Source organism: Hordeum vulgare, chromosome 5H (assembly GCF_904849725.1).
Source record: "Hordeum vulgare subsp. vulgare chromosome 5H, MorexV3_pseudomolecules_assembly, whole genome shotgun sequence".
NCBI lineage: Eukaryota > Viridiplantae > Streptophyta > Magnoliopsida > Poales > Poaceae > Hordeum > Hordeum vulgare.
The window spans coordinates 511,048,756-511,061,005 of NC_058522.1; positions in this window are offsets into that span (position 1 = coordinate 511,048,756).

A 12,250-nucleotide genomic window follows, 5' to 3' on the forward strand; every position below is an offset into this window, starting at 1 on the left:
TGGCCCGGGGGTTGATTAAATTATCCTCGGGGTCCGGAAAGTCCCTATGCAATTTTATTAGGTGATTAGGCAAATGTAGTACCAATGTTGGGCCTTGCCAGAACAACTTTAACCTAAAACGAATTATCAAGGGGGTCCCCATAACAACCCCGATCGTGTTAGGAGCGCTCAATTATGGAACATAACACCGGTAACCGAAACTAAGGGGGCAAAGGTGGAACAAAACACCAGGCTAGAAAGGCCGAGCCTTCCACCTTTTACCAGATATATAGGTGCATTAAATTAAATAGTATTAATATGGTGATATGACAAGGGACCCATGTTTTCACATGGAAGCAACTGCACCTGCAACTAGCAACGCTATCTACAGGGTTAAGCAAGCGGTAACATAGCCAATCAGTGGTTTGCTAGGTTGAACAGGTGGAATGTTTTCATGGCATTGTTGAGAGGCTGAATTTAACAGGTGGTAGGCAACGAGACATAACGATAGAAGCGGTAAAACTAGCATGGCAATGATAGTAATGGTATCTGGGGAAATGATCATCTTGCCTGAGATCCCGCTTGGAAGAAGAATGCCTCCGTGAAGCAGACGAACCGACGTAGTCGAACGGGTCCTCACAATCCGGCACGCTGCGGAACTCTAACGAGACGGGGAAACCGGAAACAAGCATCAACACACGATATTCACCACACGATGCACAACACATATGATGCATGAGCTACTGAATACATGCAAGTCACGGCATGACAAATCACACAATCACACACTACACCTTAAGTGAAGTTCAATATGCACGAGTTGCATATTGACGAGACTCCACGTTAATTATTTAGTTCACTCCCGGTTATCTACACGGCAATATTAATGTTGTCAAACAGGCAAGAGGTGAAGCGGAAATTAAACTACTTATCTAGGCATTTTAAATGAGGTCGGAAATGTCATATAGCACCTCCGAGACGACCTCACATGTTAATTTACAATTCTGTCCAAATCTGAACTAATGCATTTAATTGGTTGTTAAACAGCAAAACAAATAGGTTCACGTGAGGCAAGCAATCTACACATAAGGAACATCTCCAACGGAGCTACGGTTCAACAGATACAAGCACCGCAAGATATGATGGCATGAATGCAAAATGTGTGCAACGGCGGCTACGAGCACTTCAACACAACCAAACAGCAAGAGGAAATGAAACTACATGAGATTCTAAGCAAGTTTCATGTAGGACATGATCAAATCGGAGCTACGGTTCAACATCTACGAGCAAAACAAGAAATCACTACAAACTGCCCAAAACAGCTACATAGCAACTTCTACGTCTCACAACTTCGGCTTCACATCTCCGATTTGCTCAAGCAAGGCATGGCACGGAAGAGGGCAAGAAGCACTGCTACGAACAACTAACAACAACTAGCATGGCATCATCGATCACTAGGGAAAGAAGTCACAAAAGGCATCCCATTCACTATTTCAGACTTAGTGAAAATTACACCTCTTGAAAGTGCAGTTTTCAGCCTGAAGCTATATTGACAGCAGCAAAACCCTAAGCTACATGTATCCAAATGACATGAAACTTAACAGCATGCTAGAGAAACATAAGGGGTACAACTAACTCCATTGGACCAACCTCAAAAGAGCTACAGATCTAAAGATGCAAGCTAGACAAGACAGCAACAAAATAATAACAGAATCCAGACTTAGAAATATTTCAGCTCCTCTGAAACAGAACTATTCAAGCAACTTGAGGGCAGTCAAACAACACCTAAACATGCATTTCTATTGCAACTAAAAATACCAGGGGCTAAACAAAACATCCAAGATCAACTCTCTAGTTGACAACTAATCCAAACGAGACACGGAATAAATCCTACGAATTAAACCAAAGGGCATCACGGTAAAATATCTCGCGAACTAACTTCGTCAAAAGCTAAAACTAATTGCACAGAAAAATCCACGGGATTTTTCTACCCCGGAAACATATATATAATGTGGGGTTTGCGACACAAAATCTTGCCACACAATCAGGGCCGGTCCATACATTTGAGAGGCCCTGGGGCGAGACAACAAAATTGAACTCTTGTAGACAGATAAAAATTTAAAATTTATTGTATTTCAACAGCAATTCAGTAATCAGTACATAGTATAGATCAATGGTCTTTGAACAGGGACAATGAAACGCACGTCACATGAAATTTATCAGATTCTATTAGTTTATCTTTCTGTTTTTTTCTCTTCCTTTTCTCACTACCAGATAAACATTTTCTAAAAGACATGTCACCAATCAATTTGCAAAAAAGAGAGTCAATACAGGGAACAAAAGCACCTGGATATGGGCTCGATGTGAAATTGTCGATGTGAAATCTTCCCTGTGCTCCCTACACTTTCTCTGTATCAAGGATAAATCAGTTTTTATAGAGGAGTAGAGGACCAAGTAGCAGAGAAAATGAGAAATGGCAACCTGCTTGCTCCACCCTCCAGAGACCCTGCTTTGAATCTGGACTCTGGAGGAGGGGCTCTCCACCGACGAGTAGAGAAGGGGCTCTCCACCGCCACAGGCCATGCACCGGCGAGTAGAGAAGGTGATGTCCTTCCTCAGTTCCCCCTGCTCTGAAATTCCGAATCTGAAGGAGGAGTCTCTCAGCTATTTAACATCAAATCTGCAGGACTGCGGGATTGGGAAAGGAGGGAGAAGATTGGGGATGGGAAATCACCATTGGTCTCCATTAATGGCGGCACGTGATCGACGGCCTCGTCGCCTCGAATCAGGCGCGGGACTGCGGGAGCCACGGCGTTGTTCGCTAGTCGCTAGGTGCCGCGGTGCCGAGGCGACCGCAGGAGGCGAGGCGACGAGAGTGCTAACAGGCTCGCTAGTCGCTAGGTGCCGCGGTGCTGGGCCGGGGCCCCTACCTCCCAGGGGCCCAGGGCGGGCGCCCCGTTGCCCCGGTTTGTGGGCCGGCCCTGCACACAATAATGCGGAAGGATAACCTATATACGGGAAAAACAACTACCGGCAAAACCCTACACGGAAAAATACGAGTGACCGCTCTAAAATACGTACAAATATGGTCCCTAAAACATGGACATTAAATCTATGGCATACGGGCAATCCGGATACACACGAAAATTAACTACGGAATGGATCCTAGTTAAACAGCACGTAAAACGAGACATTAGGCACTCTAAACAGCGTTAAATAAATAGGCATGTTCGATAAACGTGTTCTACTCGCGAAGCTACCCCAAAACGATATAAAGATCACCTCGATCCGACTAACGGAACAAAAGTTACGGGCGTTTAAAATAATTAGCTAAACCTGTAAATAACTAAACCGCAAAAGAAAAAGAAAACCTACATCTCTAACGGGCCGAATCTGGTGCGCAAATTACAACGCATGGGCGAAGAATAGGGGTGATTCTCACCTCGGGCTGGCCCGGTTGAGGAGGCAGAGGAGGCCTGGGCCGCGTGGAGGGGAGCTGGGCCGAGCTGGGCCGGCTCGGGGCCCAGGCACTGGCGGGGTGGCTCGGGCGAGGTCGTCCTCCTGGCCGAGCGCGTGAGCCACGGCGGCGGCCGGCGGCGGCTCCAGGCGGGACGGCCCGGCGGGGTAGAAGAGGGGAAATGGTGGGGGCCGGCCGAATCTGGAGGGATCCGGGCATGGGAGCCCCAGTCCCGGCGGCGGCGGCGAGCTCCGGGCGGAGGACGGCGGCCGGCGCGAATATGGCAGAGGGCGGCGGTGCCGGTCACAGGCGGCGGCGGGAGGCGACGCAGGGCGATGGCGGCGGCGGGGCACGGGAGCAGGAGGCCGGCGGCTGCTGCTCTGGATCGGGGCGGCGTGCGGCGGCAGGAAGCGGCCGGGCTCGCGAGCGTAGGAGGCTCCGGTCGTGCTCGGGCAGGAGCTCGGGCCATGGCGGCGGCGGCTCGGGCTCGGGCGGGCCTGCGATGGGCTTCGCGGGCCCGGCGGCGCCGGCACGGGAGAGAGAGGTGGGGCAGCTCGGCTAGGGTTAGGTTTAGGCTGCGCGGAAAACGAGGAGGAGAGAGGAAGTTGTCCCAAAAATAATAAGAGGGCCTATATATAGACAAACGGGGGGCTCGGTTAACCGGAATCGGGATCCGGATCCAACCGCGGGGTCGGATTTGGACGATTCCGAACGCGGGTAAGGGTACGTGGCCGTGTAGAGGGGTTTACCGGAGACGAGGGGGAAACGGGCGGCGCGGGAGGGTTTTTAAAACACCGAGAGACGTCCGACGATATACCGAAGACGGTACCGCTACGGGCGACCGTTCGGGTACCAGACGGTCTCCGATCGCGACGAAATTCGACAGGCGGCCTAGCTACACCTAATCGCGACCGCGTGCCAAGTTTCACCTCGATCAGAGGAAGTTTTACACGCACTTTAAAAACAGGGTTTCGACGGTGCCGCGGGCGCGTGCGAGTGCGGTCGGGCTCAGAACGGACGACGACGAGAACCGGCAACTACTAACGAATGCAAGTTTGAAAACTGGCGGCAACGGAGATGCCGATGCAATGCAGATGATGCGAATGATGCGATGATGACGCGACAAATAAAAATAGACACACGACGAAAACGGAAAGAGAGGGGAATCTTCTGGAACGTCGGTCTCGGGCTGTCACATGACCCGAGAGACTCCTCGGTCAATATCCAATAGCGGGACCTGGATGCCCATATTGGATCCTACATATTCTACGAAGATCTTATCGTTTGAACCTCAGTGTCAAGGATTCGTATAATCCCGTATGTCATTCCCTTTGTCCTTCGGTATGTTACTTGCCCGAGATTCGATCGTCAGCATCCGCATACCTATTTCAATCTCGTTTACCGGCAAGTCTCTTTACTCGTTCCGTAATACAAGATCCCGCAACTTACACTAAGTTACATTGCTTGCAAGGCTTGTGTGTGATGTTGTATTACCGAGTGGGCCCCGAGATACCTCTCCGTCACACGGAGTGACAAATCCCAGTCTTGATCCATACTAACTCAACTAACACCTTCGGAGATACCTGTAGAGCATCTTTATAGTCACCCAGTTACGTTGCGACGTTTGATACACACAAAGCATTCCTCCGGTGTCAGTGAGTTATATGATCTCACGGTCATAGGAATGAATACTTGACACGCAGAAAACAGTAGCAACAAAATGACACGATCAACATGCTACGTCTATTAGTTTGGGTCTAGTCCATCACGTGATTCTCCCAATGACGTGATCCAGTTATCAAGCAACAACACCTTGTTCATAATCAGAAGACACTGACTATCATCGATCAACTGGCTAGCCAACTAGAGGCATGCTAGGGACGGTGTTTTGTCTATGTATCCACACATGTAAATGAGTCTTCATTCAATACAATTATAGCATGGATAATAAACTATTATCTTGATACAGGAATTATAATAATAACTATATTTATTATTGCCTCTAGGGCATAATTCCAACAGTCTCCCACTTGCACTAGAGTCAATAATCTAGCCCTCACATCACCATGTGAATTACATTGTAATAAATCTAACACCCATACAGTTCTGGTGTCGATCATGTTTTGGCCCTGGAAGAGGTTTAGTCAGCGGGTCTGCTACATTCAGATCCGTGTGCACTTTGCATATATTTACGTCCTCCTCCTCGACGTAGTCGCGGATGAGGTTGAAGCGTCGTTTGATGTGTCTGGTCTTCTTGTGAAACCTTGGTTCCTTTGCTAAGGCAATGGCACCAGTGTTGTCACAGAACAAGGTTATTGGATCCAGTGCACTTGGCACCACTCCAAGATCCGCCATGAACTGCTTCATCCAGACACCCTCCTTAGCCGCCTCCGAGGCAGCCATGTACTCCGCTTCACATGTAGAATCTGCTACGACGCTTTGCTTGGAACTGCACCAGCTTACTGCACCCCCATTAAGAATAAATACGTATCCCGTTTGCGACTTAGAGTCATCCGGATCTGTGTCAAAGCTTGCATCGACGTAACCTTTTACGGCGAGCTCTTCGTCACCTCCATACACGAGAAACATCTCCTTAGTCCTTTTCAGGTACTTCAGGATATTCTTGACCGCTGTCCAGTGATCCACTCCTAGATTACTCTGGAACCTACCTGCCATACTTATGGCCAGGCTAACATCCGGTCTAGTGCACAACATCGCATACATGATAGAACCTATGGCTGAAGCATAGGGGACGGAGTGCATATGCTCTCTATCTTCATCAGTTGCTGGGCACTGAGTCTTACTCAATCTCGTACCTTGTAAAACTAGCAAGAACCCTTTCTTGGACTGTTCCATTTTGAACCTTTTCAAAACTTTATCAAGGTATGTGCTTTGTGAAAGTCCTATCAGGCGTTTTGATCTATCCCTATAGATCTTAATGCCTAGAATGTAAGCAGCTTCTCCTAGGTCCTTCATAGAGAAACTTTTATTCAAGTAACCTTTTATGCTCTCTAAAAGCTCTACGTTGTTTCCAATCAGTAATATGTCATCCACATATAATATTAGAAACGCCACAGAGCTCCCACTCACTTTCTTGTAAATACAAGATTCTCCAACCACTTGTATAAACCCAAATGCTTTGATCACCTCATCAAAGCGTTTGTTCCAACTCCGAGATGCTTGCACCAGTCCATAAATGGATCGCTGGAGCTTGCACACCTTGTTAGCATTCTTAGGATCGACAAAACCTTCGGGTTGCATCATATACAACTCTTCCTTAAGGAAACCGTTAAGGAACGCCGTTTTGACATTCATCTGCCAGATTTCATAATCGAAAAATGCAGCTATTGCTAACATGATTCTGACGGACTTAAGCATCACTACGGGTGAGAAAGTCTCATCGTAGTCAACTCCTGGAACTTGTGAAAAACCCTTTGCCACAAGTCGAGCTTTATAAACGGTCACATTACCGTCAGCGTCCGTCTTCTTCTTAAAGATCCATTTGTTCTGAATAGCCTTGCGGCCCTCAGGTAGTATCTCCAAAATCCACACTTTGTTCTCATACATGGATCCTATCTCGGACTTCATGGCTTCTAGCCATTTGTTGGAATCTGGGCCCACCATTGCTTCTTCATAATTTGCAGGTTCATTGTTGTCCAAAAACATGATTGATAAGACGGGATTACCGTACCACTCTGGAGCAGCGCGTGATCTCGTCGACCTGCATGGTTCAACAGAAACTTGAACTGGAGTTTCATGATCATCATCATTAACTTCCTCCTCAACCGGCGTCGCAACGATAGAGGTTTCCCCTTGCCCTGCGCCACCATCCAGAGGGATGAGAGGTTCGACAACCTCGTCAAGTTCTATCTTCCTCCCACTCAATTCTCTCGAGAGAAACTCCTTCTCAAGAAAAGCTCTGTTTTTAGCAACAAACACTTTGCCCTCGGATTTGAGATAGAAGGTGTACCCAACTGTCTCTTTTGGGTAACCTATGAAGACGCACTTTTCCGCTTTGGATTCCAGCTTTTCAGGCTGAAGCTTTTTGACATAAGCATCACATACCCAAACTTTCAGAAACGACAACTTTGGCCTTTTGCCATACCACAGTTAGTATGGTGTCGTCTCAACGGATTTTGATGGTGCCCTATTTAAAGTGAATGCAGCTGTTTCTAATGCATAGCCCCAAAATGATAACGGCAAATCAGTAAGAGACATCATAGATCGCACCATCTCTAATAGAGTACGATTACGACGTTCGGACACACCATTACGCTGTGGTGTTCCAGGCGGTGTTAACTGTGAAACAATTCCACATTGTCTTAAGTGAGCACCAAACTCGAAACTCAGATATTCACCCCCACGATCAGACCGTAGGAACTTGATCTTCTTGTTACGATGATTTTCCACTTCACTCTGAAATTGCTTGAACTTTTCAAATGTTTCAGACTTGTGCTTCATCAAGTATACATAACCATATCTACTTAAATCGTCAGTGAAGGTGAGAAAATAACGATATCCGCCGCGTGCCTCCACGCTCATCGGACCACACACATCGGTATGTATGATTTCCAACAAGTCACTTGCACGCTCCATTGTTCCTGAGAACGGAGTCTTAGTCATCTTGCCCATGAGGCATGGTTCGCACGTGTCAAGTGAATCAAAGTCAAGTGACTCCAAAAGTCCGTCAGCATGGAGTTTCTTCATGCACTTTACACCAATATGACCCAAGCGGCAGTGCCAAAAAATATGGCGCTATCATTGTTTACTCTAACTCTTTTGGTCTCAATGTTATGTATATGCGTATCGCTATCAAGATTCAATATGAACAATCCTCTCACATTCGGTGCATGACCATAAAAGATGTTACTCATAGAAATAGAACAACCATTATTCTCAGACTTAAAAGAGTAACCGTCTCGCAATAAACAAGATCCAGATATAATGTTCATGCTCAACGCAGGCACTAAATAACAATGATTTAAGTTCATCACTAATCCCGATGGTAGCTGAAGTGACACTGTGCCGACGGCGATTGCATCAACCTTGGAACCATTTCCTACTACATCGTCACTTCGTCTTTCGCCAGCCTTCGTCTATTCCGCAGTTCCTGCTTCGAGTTGCAAATATGAGCAACAGAACCGGTATCGAATACCCAGGCACTACTACGAGAGCCGGTTAAGTACACATCAATAACATGTATATCAAATATACCTGATTTTTCTTTGCCCGCCTTCTTATCTGCCAGATACTTGGGGCAATTGCGCTTCCAGTGACCCATACCCTTGCAATAGAAACACTCTGTTTCAGGCTTAGGTCCAGCTTTGGGTTTCTTCGGCGGATTGGCAACAGGCTTGCCGCTCTTCTTCGAATTGCCCTTCTTGCCTTTGCCGTTTCTCTTGAAACTAGTGGTCTTATTTACCATCAACACTTGATGCTCTTTACGGAGTTCAGACTCTGCGACCTTCAACATCGCAAACAACTCGCCGGGAGACTTGTTCATCCCTTGCATGTTGTAGTTCAACACAAAGCCTTTGTAGCTTGGCGGCAGTGATTGAAGGATTCTGTCAGTGATAGCTTCTTGCGGGAGTTCAATCCCCAGTTCAGCTAGACGGTTTGAGTACCCAGACATTTTGAGCACATGTTCACTGACAGACGAGTTTTCCTCCATCTTGCAAGCATAGAATTTATCGGAGGTCTCATACCTCTCGATCCGGGCGTTCTTCTGAAAGATAAACTCCAACTCCTGGAACATCTCAAATGCTCCATGACGCTCAAAGCGACGTTGAAGTCCCGGTTCTAAGCCATACAAGACTGCACATTGAACTATTGAGTAGTCCTCCTTACGTGCTAACCAAGCGTTCTTAACATCCTGATCAGCCGTAGCGGGTGGTTCATCTCCTAGCGCAGCATTAAGGACATAATCCTTCTTCCCAGCTTGTAAGATTAGCTTAAGATTACGAGCCCAGTCTAGAAAGTTGCTTCCATCATCTTTCAACTTAGCTTTCTCTAGGAACGTATTAAAATTCAGGATGACTGTCGCGTGAGCCATGATCTACAACACAAATATATTCAAAGTGGACTTTAGACTATGTTCAAGATAATTAGAGTTCAACTTAATCAAATTATATGCTAAACCCCCACTCAAAAAGTACATCTCTCTGGTCATTTGAGTGGTTCATGATCCACTTACACTATCCCAAGTCCGATCATCACGTGAGTTGAGTATAGTTTCAGTGGTAAGCATCCCTATGCTAATCATATCAACTATATGATTCATGATCGACCTTTCGGTCTCATGTGTTCCGAGGCCATGTGTGCACATGCTAGGCTCGTCAAGCTTAACCCGAGTGTTCCGCGTGCGCAACTGTTTTGCACCCGTTGTATGTGAACGTTGAGTCTATCACACCCGATCATCACGTGGTGTCTCGAAACGACGAACTGTAGCAACGGTGCACAGTCGGGGAGAACACAATTTCGTCTTCAAATTTTAGTGAGAGATCACCTCATAATGCTACCGTCGTTCTAAGAAAAATAAGGTGCATAAAAGGATTAACATCACATGCAATTCATAAGTGACATGATATGGCCATCATCACGTGCTTCTTGATCTCCATCACCAAAGCACCGGCACGATCTTCTTGTCACCGGAGCCACACCATGATCATCCATCAACGTGTTGCCATCGGGGTTGTCGTGCTACTCATGCTATTACTACCAAAGCTACATCCTAGCAAAATAGTAAACGCATCTGCAAGCACAAACGTTAGTATAAAGACAACCCTATGGCTCCTGCCGGTTGCCGTACCATCGACGTGCAAGTCGATATTTCTATTACAACATGATCATCTCATACATCCAATATATCACATCACATCGTTGGCCATATCACATCACAATCATACCCTGCAAAAACAAGTTAGACGTCCTCTAATTTTGTTGTTGCATGTTTTACGTGGTGACCAAGGGTATCTAGTAGGATCGCATCTTACTTACGCAAAAACCACAACGGAGATATATGAGTTGCTATTTAACCTCATCCAAGGACCTCCTCGGTCAAATCCGATTCAACTAAAGTTGGAGAAACCGACACTTGCCGGTCATCTTTGAGCAATGGGGGTTACTCGTAACGATGAAACCAGTCTCTCGTAAGCGTACGAGTGATGTCGGTCCAAGCCGCTTCAATCCAACAATACCGCGGAATCAAGAAAAGACTAAGGAGGGCAGCAAAACGCACATCACCGCCCACAAAAACTTTTGTGTTCTACTCGAGAAGACATCTACGCATGAACCTAGCTCATGATGCCACTGTTGGGGAACGTCGCATGGGAAACAAAAAATTTCCTACGCGCACGAAGACCTATCATGGTGATGCCCATCTACGAGAGGGGATGAGTGATCTACGTACCCTTGTAGACCGTACAGCAGAAGCGTTAGAGAACACGGTTGATGTAGTGGAACGTCCTCACGTCCCTCGATCCGCCCCGTGAACAATCCCGCGATGAGTCCCACGATCTAGTACCGAACGGACGGCACCTCCGCGTTCAGCACACGTACAGCTCGACGATGATCTCGGCCTTCTTGATCCAGCAAGAGAGACGGAGAGGTAGAAGAGTTCTCCGGCAGCATGACGGCGCTCCGGAGGTTGGTGATGACCTTGTCTCAGCAGGGCTCCGCCCGAGCTCCGCAGAAACGCGATCTAGAGGAAAAACCGTGGAGGTATGTGGTCGGGCTGCCGTGAAAAAGTCGTCTCAAATCAGCCCTAAAACCTCCGTATATGTAGGTGGGAGGGAGGGGGCCTTGCCTTGGGGCTCAAGGAGCACCAAGGGGGTCGGCCGAGTCCAAGGGGGAGGACTCTCCCTCCCCAAACCGAGTTGGACTAGGTTTGGTGGGAGGGAGTCCCCCTTCCTTCCCACCTCCTCCTTTTTTTTCTTTCTCTCTTGATTTTCTTCTCCTTGGCGCATAGGGCACTTGTGGGCTGTCCCACCAGCCCACTAAGGGCTGGTGTTTCTCCCCAAAGGCCTATGGGCTTCCCCGGGGTGGGTTGCCCCCCCCCCCCCCGGTGAACTCCCGGAACCCATTCGTCATTCCCGGTACATTCCCGGTAACTCCGAAAACCTTCCGGTAATCAAATGAGGTCATCCTATATATCAATCTTCGTTTCCGGACCATTTCGGAAACCCTCGTGACGTCCGTGATCTCATCCGGGACTCCGAACAACATCCGGTAACCAACCATATAACTCAAATACGCATAAAACAACGTCGAACCTTAAGTGTGCAGACCCTGCGGGTTCGAGAACTATGTAGACATGACCCGAGAGACTCCTCGGTCAATATCCAATAGCGGGACCTGGATGCCCATATTGGATCCTACATATTCTACGAAGATCTTATCGTTTGAACCTCAGTGGCAAGGATTCGTATAATCCCGTATGTCATTCCCTTTGTCCTTCGGTATGTTACTTGCCCGAGATTCGATCGTCAGCATCCGCATACCTATTTCAATCTCGTTTACCGGCAAGTCTCTTTACTCGTTCCGTAATACAAGATCCCGCAACTTACACTAAGTTACATTGCTTGCAAGGCTTGTGTGTGATGTTGTATTACCGAGTGGGCCCCGAGATACCTCTCCGTCACACGGAGTGACAAATCCCAGTCTTGATCCATACTAACTCAACTAACACCTTCGGAGATACCTGTAGAGCATCTTTATAGTCACCCAGTTACGTTGCGACGTTTGGTACACACAAAGCATTCCTCCGGTGTCAGTGAGTTATATGATCTCACGGTCATAGGAATGAATACTTGACAC